The following is a 12,694-nucleotide window of genomic DNA, read 5'->3' as shown; positions in this document are numbered from 1 at the left end:
ATGGAGGAGATGAAATGTGAACAAACTACTGAAGCCTGGATACTTCTCATCACCTAGTTCAGGTTAGGTTATTTGCTACTTTAGGATTATTATTATTATTAATTACATTTGTTAATTGTTTTATCTTGCCCAAGGCAACCCAAAAGACACAGAGATAAATTAAAACCAAGAGGTGATCCTGCCTGGGGAGAGCATTCCACAAATGGGGAGTCACCACAGAAAAGGCCTGTTCTCTTTGCCACCCTCCGGACGATTGCAGGGTCCGAGTCAGTTCATACGAAAAGAGGCAGTCCTTGAGGTATTGGGGTCCTGAGCCATTTAAGGCTTTATAGGTTCTGTTGTTCTGATCCCCCTTTTTCCCTTGCTACCTTTTCACCCTCTTTCAGTTCAGGTGGTCCAGTTCCAAGAGATGAAGGGGGAAGTGTGAAAGAGCATCACTTGTGCAGCTTCCTCCTTCAGCTCTATGTACCTTTTGGTGGGTGAGTTACTACTCTCACCATCTCATGACAAAAGGGGCAGTGAGTGTGGCTCAGAGACTGTGAGGGAAGTCCTCCTCAAAGGCACTGTTGCATCCAAGAGTGCTGTGTTGATGATTCCAAGTCAGTTTTGCCCCCTCTGAGTTCCAGCATGTCCCCCGTGCTATTTAACACCCACATGAAATCATTGTGTGAGGTCACCTGGGGTTTTGAGGTTCAGTGACTTCAATATACTAATGACACCCAACTCTGTTTTCTCCTTTCCATCTGAACCCAATAAATATGTTCAAGTACTGAATCAGGTCTGATGGTAGCAATGGGCAAGCAAACTGAAACCCACCTTGGGCTCGTCACCATCTCTTAGCCGAACCTACCTCACACGTTGTTGTGAGGAGGAAACACAGAGGAGGAGAACCATGTACACCACCTTGAGCTCCTTAAAATGAAATGATTTTAAAATGTTGTCTTCTTTTATTGTTGTTAGCTGTCCTGAGCCCGGCTTCGGCTGGGGAGGGTGGGATATAAATAAAAAATTCTTCTTCTTCTTCTTCTTCTTCTTCTTCTTCTTATTATTATTATTATTCTTATTAGAAGATATAGATGTAATAAATAAATAAAATACTTAATGCAGACAAGCCAGTGGTGTTCCTAGTCAGTAGATGGGCAGATTAGGGAATAAGAGTTCAACCTGTCTTGAACAAGGGTATACTCCCTTTGAAAATTCAGTTTCACAGTTTGGATGTACTCCTGGATTGAGTCCTGAATGTAGTAGTAGTCGTTGTTTTATTATGGTCAATGACCAGTATATATATATAAAAAAAACACCCACACCAATTACAAAATTTTAAAGCTCAAGGCAAAGTAAAATAATATAAAACCACATATGAAATAGTATAAAACCATGTATATTCACTTCATTAATGTGAATGCCCAGGTTTTGATGGTGCTCAGGTCAAGAGAGCCTTTGCACAGTTCATGCTGGCATGCCAACTGTGCCCATTTTTGAAAACATTGGGTATGACCACAGTTACACATACCTTAGTTGCCCATCACTTGAGCCATTGTGCCATGATCTACCCTGGGCCATTTTTGGAGAGGGCTCAGGAAGTTCAGCTGGTTCAGAATGCTGCCACCAGACTATTGGCCAAGGAGGATGTCGATGGGGAACACGTGACAGGGAAGGTATGTGGCTCTCTCCGGGACTTCCCAGAATGAACCCATAATGAACCATGGGCACAGGAAGCTTCTATGTGTAATATGACAGCTGCTCAGAAACTATTTATATGATCGTATCATCAGGTACAAATGTGAGCTGCATCATGCAACATGTTAGCTGTACCAGTTTTACCAGCAGGAGGGGGACTATTTTCGTAGTGGAGATAAGGGTGTTTTGGTGTGTGCATAGCTTTAGCAATTCCTTTTATTTTTGTCAGTCGAGTGATTCCCATGATTCATGAAGTTATTATTTTTTTATAAAAAAAAAGGTTGAAGATGGAGGAGTGGATCAAATAAAAGGGGGAAATATGTTGAAAAGTTGCATTCCATGCCATAACCCTTGCATTCAAGATATTTATCACATACTGGATGAATAAGGCAGTTGTGGGAAGACATTCCTCTTCAGCAACAATGGAAGGCTTGGTTTGGTCAAAAAAAAGGGAAGGACCCTGATCCACCCAGACAAGTGACAGAGCCATCACTCACAGTAAAAAGGACAAAGAGCAGGTGATTATGTGAATTTTGCTCCTCAATCCTGAATATATTTATTTGAAATACAGATTTCAAGGGCACTTCCTTTGGTGTGATGGTCCCAAGGACCAGATCCTTGGGTGGTAATTCTAGGCATGCTCAACTGATCCCCTAAAATTAGTTGTCAGTAATTAGGAACATAGGAAGCTCATTGGTCCATCTACCTCATTACTGTGTACACTGACTCACAGCACATCTCCAGGCTGTCAGTCAGGAGCTTCTACCGTCCCAACTTGGAAGTGCTGGGAACTGAACCTGGAACCTTCTGCATGCAAAGCTGATGTTCTCCCACTGTGCTATGGCCCTTCCCCAGAGATTCTTAAGCTTTGTTGCATTGTGGACCACTCATTAGCTGCTTAAAACTGACTTGCTGCTACAAGATGCTGCAGGAGAAGCTAGCTGAATGGCTTAAAATTCATCTGTGTTTGTGTCTGCTTTCTGCCTTGATTAGCAAGTGCCTCAGGGACACAGATCGTTAACAGAAAGTTAATGAGGTCTAGCCACCAGCTGCTATTATTATTATTGTTAGTATTAAGATTTATACCCACAACTGCCAATCAACCTTCCCCTTTCCCTTCATACCATGCATCCATTCCACCATCAGCAGCATATGTAAGATGGTATTATTATTATTATTATTATTATTATTATTATTATTATTATTATTATTTCATTTTGGTACCCCTCAACTCTCATTGGATTGCTGTACCCCAAACACAAAATAGAAGAAGTATAGAAATAGATCACTAATGAAGGCATGAGGACTAGTCAATGGGCAACTGCACACCCTGTGCTCACAACAGCAATGATTATGTTATCGTGTAAAAGAAAAGTCACTTTTGCCCAGAAACTCAGCATTGCCACTTGATTTACTGGGAAAGTTTCTCTCTCTCTCTCTCCCTCCCTCTCTCTCTATCTATCTCTCTCTCTCTCTCTCTCTCTCACACACACACACACACGAGAGAGAGAGGGGGGGAGCAGTTCCTAAAGCAGGAATGGCTGTGGTCCTCCAGATATTGTTGGATTCCCACCTTCTTCAGCCCCAGCTGGCAGAGCCAATAGTCAGGGATGATGGGATTTGTAGTACAGCAGCATCTGGATGGACAAGTTTCACCACAGCCCTTGTCCTAAAGAATAAAGAAGCCTCACTTACAATGACTGGATGTGGACTAAGCACTACTACAACTGCTTCAGCATGCGCCAAACTGACATAGCAAATGTCAGTAGAGCTGGAGACTCTTAATATTAGGGTTATGGCTTTGAGCTCCATGTTGGCCAAAAGCTTCCTGCATTGCAGGGGGTTGACCTATGACCGTCATGGTCCCTTTCAACTCTATGATTCTATGATTTCACCATGCTAAAAGGGTGCATACGCATAAATCTGGTTTTTTATACAGTGGTACCTCGGGTTACATACGCTTCAGGTTACATACGCTTCAGGTTACAGACTCCGCTAACCCAGAAATAGTGCTTCAGGTTAAGAACTTTGCTTCAGGGTGAGAACAGAAATCGTGCTCCGGTGGCGCGGCAGCAGCAGGAGGCCCCATTAGCTAAAGTGGTGCTTCAGGTTAAGAACAGTTTCAGGTTAAGTACGGACCTCCGGAACGAATTAAGTACTTAACCCAAGGTACCACTGTACAGTGATATATAAAAACCAGATATAACTTGAAATCTTACAGATTTTAAAGATATGAATCACAGTCTGCATTAATATGATGAACTATGACTGCATACACACCATGTGTTTATTCTGCAACAGAAATTGTGAAGAGCTGGAAATTCACTTCTTTTCTTACCAACAACCAAAGAGGAACACCCCCATGTCAGAAAAAGAGAAGGAGAAGTTAGAAGGCCAACAGCATATTTCTTCACCTCGAAGTTTAATAGTTTACCAATATAGACCACAGGTTATGTAAGTCCATGTGCAAGCATGGATAATAACAAAAAAAAAAAAAGACTAAGCACTAGCAACTTAAGAGTTTTCATGGCTGATATGAACAACACTGAAGAGATCCACAATGATCAGTGAAGCCAACAATTGTAAAAGACAGAACATAAGAAGAACCCTGTTGGCTCTGACCAAAGTCTAGTCCAGCAGCATCTTTCCAACAAGGGTTCAGAAAGTCTATAAGCAAGCTATTGCCCTAAAGTCCTGCTAGTAGACTAGCCATGGGCACCTGGTTAGCCACAGTGTGAAACACCTGTTGCCTTCATATCTTAAAAACATAAAAGAGACTCCTGGAGCCCAATATACACCAGGAGGCTTTGTGCAGTCAGAATTTAGTATACACTTCCGGAGTTAACACTACAAAACATTACTTCTGGTAAATAAAAAAAGGCAAAGGACCCCTGGACGGTTAAGTCCAGTCAAAGGCGACTATGGGGTTGTGGCGCTCATCTCACTTTCAAGCCAAGGGAGCTGGCGTTTGTCCACAGACAGCTTTCCAGGTCATGTGGCTAGCATGACTGAACTGCTTCTGGTGCAATGGAACACTGCGACGGAAACCAGAGTGAATGGAAACCACCATAGCTGCTAAAGGGCCATGAAAAATTGTCTCTTGGGATCTTTAGACTTATCTACCCATATGCTATCTGAAACCAAAGGGGTGCATTGGTTGCCAGATGTGATTTTTTCCCCCAGGTCTCCTACCCTACACCCAGTTCTAGAGCATTCAGTTTGAACTTATATCAAGTGTCAAATTAGTTTTCATCAGGAGCAGGCAGCAGGGAGGGCCAACGGCACAGACCTAGCCTCTCAGCATCGACTTCTCTGGTACTTATTGGGATGGGGGCATAGCAGTGTGGATACAACACAAATACCAGCTTGGCTTTGCTGGTGTGGCTGCACCATTCTGACCTCACTGCCACCCTGCTCCACCCCACCCAGTCCTGAAACATGGCAGTGTTGTTGGTGCAAGATGGTCAGATCTGCAGGGCCAGTCCTTCCCGCTAGCCGCTCCTGGTTTTGACACAAGCAGCACCAAGCCAAATCACTAGTCGCATGACAAACACTGTTGCAATATTTAAATGACCCATTTGTGATATTAGGCACCCACTGTAAAGTTAATAAAATTCCATTTGTTCCCTTGTGTGATTAGGATGAGCTGAAGCAACCAGAGCAGGGGGGAGCTCTGGTGCCCACCGAATCAATATTTGCATGTAAATATTTCCCAATTTACAAACCACGAAAGCAAAAAGGGCACTCAGTCTGCTTGAGATATCTACTCCTTTCTCTTCCCGGCAGCTATAGACCCAAGTTGCTTAACCTGCTGAGTGTTGTAGGCTGCCAACCTCTTCATCTGGCAGACCTCCTGTGCTAGTAATAGTCACATGTTTTGCAGAAATCCAACTGATGAAGTTTTCCTACTGCTGCTGAGAAATCTGTCCTCATCACACAGCTATAAAAAGATACAGGAGTCCTGTTCCCCACCTGCCCAGGTGGCAATGATCATAACGAGCATTGTCACATTATTAAGACCACAGTAAGATTTTTGAATGTCAGGAGTGCACTGCTGTGATCTCAGTTGGTAGTGGAATTTTCTAGCACTGCAATTTAACTGTGAACACCTTTTGCTCTCTCTTTCTCAACCCATCTTTCAAAGTTTTGCTGCACTCTCAGCACATACCGTACTTTCCACAAATAATCTGGCATAGTAGGCAGATCAAGGATGGATAGTTTATTTTTTATTTTACTCCAAGTGGGAGGAAAGCTGTGTATGTTTGTATCTGTTCCTATGTTGAACCTTTTTCCTAAGAGCTATATTTTATCTTTTTTAGTAAACTTTTAATATTAATTCATAAAACCTTGTCGTCTCCTTTGATTCACTACCAATGTCTAAGCACCAAATTCTACACTGCCCTGAAAGTTTGTTTTTTTCAAGGAGACACAGTGAAATTTTAGGCTTTTTGGTGGAAGGCAGCAAGGGCAAAATAGACAATTTCAACTGGTGGCAGCAAAAAGGTCCTATGGGAAGTGCAGGTGAGCAGAGAGGTTATGTAATTCCAAAGACATTTATCCTGATAACTGCCCATTCGGATCTTGATCCCATTTCACCCATAATTACAGGTTATAACTAGGCTGTTTGTTTTTAGAATAACATTGGTTTAAGAAGGGGGGTGGATTTCCAGAAAGGAAATGTCCCCATCCCCTCCTCCCTTAAGCAGCCACCTACACTCCACAAAAAGCCTCTCTATTGAAGGAGCCTGTGGACAATATGGGATGGGTCAGAGAGGGCTGATGTAAGAGAAGGGAACAGGAAATATTCCATTCATGAAGTTGGCTTATCTTTGGATCCTAGTACAATTTTGGATGATTCCCTCCTCCCCCAGCAGAAGATGCATAGCCAAAAGCAGTAGTGAATTAGATATCCAAATTCAGTCTTTGCCCTCCTGGCAGACATTAAAACCTCTCTTTCCCCCTTTGTCTTTGTGGTTTAAGATTGATGCATTGACCTACTGTCCTTTAAAAAACTAAACAAAACTTTCTCTTTCTTTCCTTTGAATTTCCCTTGTCTGTAATCTAAACTGAAAACCTACATTGATGTATATTCAGTTTTTAAAATGGCTTTTTGCTGCCCTGTACCCCTGACTAGACCATATCTATACATATGTAGAATTAGCTTTACAGAGGCTTGGAGGCATTTTAAGTATCCTGTAAAAAATGTTCCCAGAAAAAGAGCAAAAGAAAAGATGGCTAAATGTGGCTCACATATCTGAATGCATATCTCAAGGGCATTGTCTTTAAAGGGTAAACTAGCTGCAGAAAATATCCAGGATTTCAAAATAAGAAGACGGTGGCCATTAAAACTCACAAACCACAAACAGAAGGGCAATAGCTCAGTGGTAGAACACCTGGCTTGCACGTAGAAGGTCCCAGGTTTAATCGCTGACATTTTCAGGTAGGGCTTGGAGAAATCCCTGTAAAAACCTGAAGAGCTGCTGCCAGTCATTGTGACAGTACTGCTATAAGGCAGCTTCCTATGTTCAGAAATCAGTTTGATCTGTAAAAAGCAATACACAATTGATACAGTCTACCTCCAGGTTGAACAAGCATTTTGTTCAGAATATAGGGCTCATTTGTTCTTGCAATCACCGAGAAAACTTTGCCACTGCTAATGTTCTAGCATTTGTCCTTTCTTCCAATAGGAACCTGACATAGTAAGTCTCTGATTTTCCCGGGAAAGGTACCAGCAAGGTTAGTATCAGTTCAGCCCTGGCTTGCTCATATTTTGCACAATGCAACAAAATATGTTTTATACAAACCATTCATGAATGACACAGTCAAAAAGCAGACCCAGAGATAATGTTCTGTTCTTAGAATGACAGACTCTCCAAGTATCCCTATTTTGCAGTGACGTCCCTGATTTAGAGAAGCCATCTCGGTTTCTGATTTGATCCTGGAATGTCCCACTTTTCCTTAGGATAAGCTTCCTCAACCTCGGCCCTCCAGATGTTTTGAGACTACAATTTCCAGCATCCCTGACTGGTCCTGCTAGCTAGGGATCATGGGAGTTGTAGGCTAAAAACATCTGGAGGGCCGAAGTTGAGGAAGCCTGCCTTAGGATGTCCCTATTTTCATTGGAGAAAGGTTGGAGGATATGGAGTTATCTGACCCCCGAGCCATCTGAAGGCCAGCCTGTATAGGGAAGTTTAAAAAAAAATGTTTTATTATGTATTTATATATGTTGGAAGCTGCCCAGTAAAATTATCATTATGGAATGGGACATCCCTAGTTTCATCAGAGAAATGTTGGAGGCTATGGAACGAACAGATGCCCAACTGGATGTAATAGGAGTGGGGCTGACCTTGAAGGGTTGTCCCCATACCACATTGGGTGTGGGTGGGAGCCAATGCGTCTTGCAGCTACCCAGGGTTAGGATCACTAGGACTACAGAAGCTCCGATTCTGAGCGACAGAGTTTGGAGCCTAAGAGCTAAAGGGCAGTGCCTGCCAGCTCATGGGGAGAGCCTAGAACAAGAGAAGGACCTGATGGTGCTTTGTGGGAGAAGAACCTGGTCATATTTAATCTGCTGGGTAGAGCCTGAGGGACATGATGAGACATGAGTAAATGGCAAAACCCAGGTGTGGCCCAGGACATTTTGATGCTGTGAGCAAAATGCCCCTTGCTTCCCTGCCCCAGACACCAACACTCCACAGATCCAGATGTTCTCAGGGTCACCATTATACCCACAGGCACTACATTGGCAGTCCCAGAATTTTGTTTAGTCGTTTAGTCATGTCTGACTCTTCGTGACCCCATGGACCAGAGCACGCCAGGCACTCCTGTCTTCTACTGCCTCCCACAGCTTGGTCAAACTCATGTTCGTAGCTTCGAGAACACTGTACAACCATCTCGTTCTCTGTTGTCCCCTTCTCTCTCCTTCTCCTTGTGCCCTCAATCTTTCCCAACATCAGGGTCTTTTCCAGGGAGTCTTCTCTTCTCATGAGGTGGCCAAAGTATTGGAGCCTCAGCTTCACGATCTGTCCTTCCAGTGAGTACTCAGGGCTGATTTCCTTCAGGATGGATAGTTTTGATTTTCTTGCAGTCCATGGGACTCTCAAGAGTCTCCTCCAGCACCATAATTCAAAAGCATAAATTCTTCGGCGATCAGCCTTCTTGATGGTCCAGCTTTCACTTCCATACATCACTACTGGGAAAACCATAGCTTTAACTATGTGGACCTTTGTTGGCAAGGTGATGTCTCTGGGATTCACACCATTTCTCCTGACAGAAACCATATGTCTGTAACTTCCTAACAGGCAGAAATCCAGCACATATTATTTTTTCTCAACACAGGGATGCTGGGGGTGGGGAGGTTACACCTGATTAGAATTTCTGCCTGTGCAATAGCTATTAAAAGGCACAGAGTACTCCACCAAGGAGGAAAAAGTTGTTAACCCCAAGTCATTTACTCATAGTAGGTATTGTGTGGAAGAAAAGGGGTTACTGAGGGGGGAAAGCTTGAAAGGAGACTTGCCCTGGCGAAGAATGAGAGCTTGTTAGTTCCACTTCAGAGATCTGTTGCATTTTTTATTGTGAGTTGGAGGTGGTTTTGCATCTATAAAGGGATAAACTGTTTTACCAACTGAGCACACTTCAGATCTACAAAAGTTTCTTTCATCACGATGCCAGGGTCCTTGAGAGCTAAACCTCATGAAGCTAGTGAGAATTTGGAACGAGGAAGCCAGACCGTTTATAGATGAATAGTCAGACCACAGGGGATGCTTATAATGAGGAAGTTCAAGGGTAAGGAATGTTGAAGGGGAACTCTGAGGGCAGTCCCTTTGCCTGGAATCATCGCTGGGTTGATTAAAAGTTCTATTCACACAACTGAGCTTAGATTGGACACTTGCCCAAATCCATATTTGAAGAGTGTCCCTGCTTGAAGACAGAATCCATGCAATATAGGTATACACTCAGCACTCTGGTCTTCAACAGGTGGGTCAGAACTCCCTAATGGACCATGGCCTGATCCAACATGGCTGGCAATAGGAGCACAACCACCATGCAAATATATTGTAAAAGCTTAGGAAATGGGGCCCAAGTGCATATTTGGGTTAAAAAGTTGACGATACCTGAAAAGGTTGAAGTTACTTGACTTAGCAGAAGCTGAACCCACGCCAGCACAGTAATTTAGTTCTACAGTTGTTTGCTTTGTTACATTTCTTATTTAATCCTATTTTTATTATAGTGATTTCAAAATCCATCAGCTAATTGTGAATACTGTTATGAGTTTGTGGGATGCCTGGACCCCATTTCTAATTCCTGGATCCCCCTTCTAATTCCTAAGTGCCAGACACTGGATCTAGCATGTTAAAAGCAATACAGGCTGGCTTCCCGTGTTCAGGAGATTGCCTGGGATGAGCTGATAAGGAGAACAAACGGAAAGTAATAGGCCATTAGGAATCTCACCTGAGAGAGGGGCCCCTTCTTCAGCTCCGGGTTAGCTAGCAGGACAAAGCCTAGGGTTGTAAGGAGAGGTGTTTTTTTAGGATTTCAGTTCCTGCGGCGTGTTCTGGGGCAAAGGTTTTTCTGTCTGTAAAATGCAGAAGGCTAAAGCAGGGGGACAGGGAGACATGGCTGATTTCTGCTGGCATCCAAGACTGAGAAGCAGAAACCTTTTGGAGTGTTAATGATGTGAACCTCTCAATTGTAGGCTCGGGTTGCACATATGTGTAAATAAACCATATATCATAAAGACGCCACAGTCTTCAGTGTGCCTCATTTCCAAAGGAAATGCAAACTCTGGGAAACGCCTGGAACCCCTGAAATCTTGCATGGCTCAGAGAGGTGGCGTGTAACAATGCTAACCTGACTTACAGGAAACAATTTTGTGTATTGTTTTTAAATTTCACCACACCTGCATTTAGCATAGCACCAGGAACTCTCTGTGCAACTTCTTTTTACCACCCAGTACTGGTTATTTTGCAATATTGAAAATAAAAGCTTCAGGTGTTCATAGAACATTAATGTCCCCAGGGTGGTATTAACAAAAAAACTACCCAAAAACAATAATTACATGTCAGACTAATGCAGGAAGGCTTTTGTTGTATGTGCTTTCACTGCTATTTCACTTGATGTTTTGAATAACAAGCCTGGATAAACAGAAGCAAGAGAGAATGTTCTGCCTTGTGCAGAGAAATATGCCAGTAGGAAACTCTGCCAACAGATCTTAACTTTCTCCAGAAAAGTCAATGAGAATCTGTTTGTTTGTTTGTTTGTTTGTTTGTTTGTTTGTTTGTTTGTTTTAAATATGATTATACATATGTTCCTTAATTATAACAAAACATAAATATTTCCACGCCTAACAAAAGAATAATAATAATACATGAATATAAGGACTGGAGCTATAATTGCAAGAGCACTATATAAAGCAAGCATGTGGAAACTTTGGCTCTCCAGTTGTTGCTGAACTACATCTCCCATCCTCCCTGGCCATTGGCCATGCTTGCTGGGGCTGATGGGGCTTGTAGTTCAGCAACATACAGAGGGACAAATATGCCACACACCTGATATAAAGGATAACATCCATCATCCATCAAAGCAAACACAGTATTCATGAAACATATTCCAGAAAGAATGAGAAAAATCAAGAACCTCATAACACAAAGTAAAATTGTAAGGTGTTTTTTTTGTGTGTGTTTTTTGGTGCATAGGGAAAAGATCATATGTTTGGTAAGTTAAAAATTGGTTTACTTACAAACTCTTAAAAGTTCTGGTTCATGTGTTTTCCCATACATCAGTCAGAAAAGTTGTAATGGCATTATAACTTAGCTTAGTTGCAAAGTAGTAAAAGTTCCTATATTATTGATATAGGAACTCAAGAGTGGCTGGAGCAACCAGCTCAAATCTTTTCACGCACTGAGTTTCTCAGGTAGACTAGATACAATAGGTTTACCTATTTCCTCCCAAGGTGAGGGGAACTGACATAGCTAAGCCTGGCAGTACAGCTTACTCTATAGCATTAACCCCTTCATGCATTAATTAGAATAAGTACCCTTTGTTAACTTATTGGACTGCTTTTGACTGTTTGCAGGGCTTGAGCATCAATAAAAGACTCTGCTATCTTTAAAGGGCAATGTCAAGTCCCAAGGATTATGAGCCGTTTCAGTTAGGACTGTTTCTTTATTATTCTGGGCATCCTAAGGGTGCTGAAGACATTTGTCATCTCTGATACAGAGAATGGGCTTAGTAATCAGAGTCTTAAATGGTCCTGAGAGTTGTCACCATTATTTACATGCTTTGGTGATTTATATATAAAACTACTGAACTTACTTAAAATGTTAAACTTTGATTGATTGATTTATTTTTATTTCCCTTTTAATTTTTCAGGGTTGGCCTAGTGAAACCATGGGTGAAAGTCACACTGTCAGAGTACAGACTGAACTTGAACACTCCTGCAGATATAAGGTTGTTAGTGGGTTACACAATGTTCTGAATGTTCTGCTCAAGCTTTGCAATGCTACCATTCACGATAGTGCACTACATTATGTTGTCAGAAATCAGGCCTGCCCAAGACATTTTGCTGCCCAAGATGAAGGGCAAGATGACACACAAACCAATTGGACTGGCATTTGAAGTTTACTTCAACATAGGTAGTATCCTCCACCTGAGGGCAATAGGAAAGCTGAGAGCTGCACACACAGCTCAGTTCTTCAACACCTCATTACTGCTGCCCACTTTCCAAAATCAGGGGGCCTGATGCAGTTGCCTCATGTTGCCTAATGGTAGGGCCAGCCTTGTCAGAAATAATTAATGTTCCAGATTGCTTGGCACCATGCTGTTTCTGGAAGAAATCTAGTTATGGGTTGCATTGTTACCCTTCTTCCTGCATGGGGCTTCTGGGAGTTGATGACTACAGACATGACATAAGATCCTTCCATGAAATGTTGCTCCACAGGAACTGGTGCAAAACTGAGAACTGTTATTTCCAAAGTAGCCACAGCAGTTCTGGTTAGCAAGATCGCAGAAA

This window comes from Podarcis filfolensis (assembly GCF_964270895.1).
Source record: "Podarcis filfolensis genome assembly, chromosome: 5".
NCBI lineage: Eukaryota > Metazoa > Chordata > Lepidosauria > Squamata > Lacertidae > Podarcis > Podarcis filfolensis.
Note: the sequence above shows the minus strand (reverse complement) of the source record.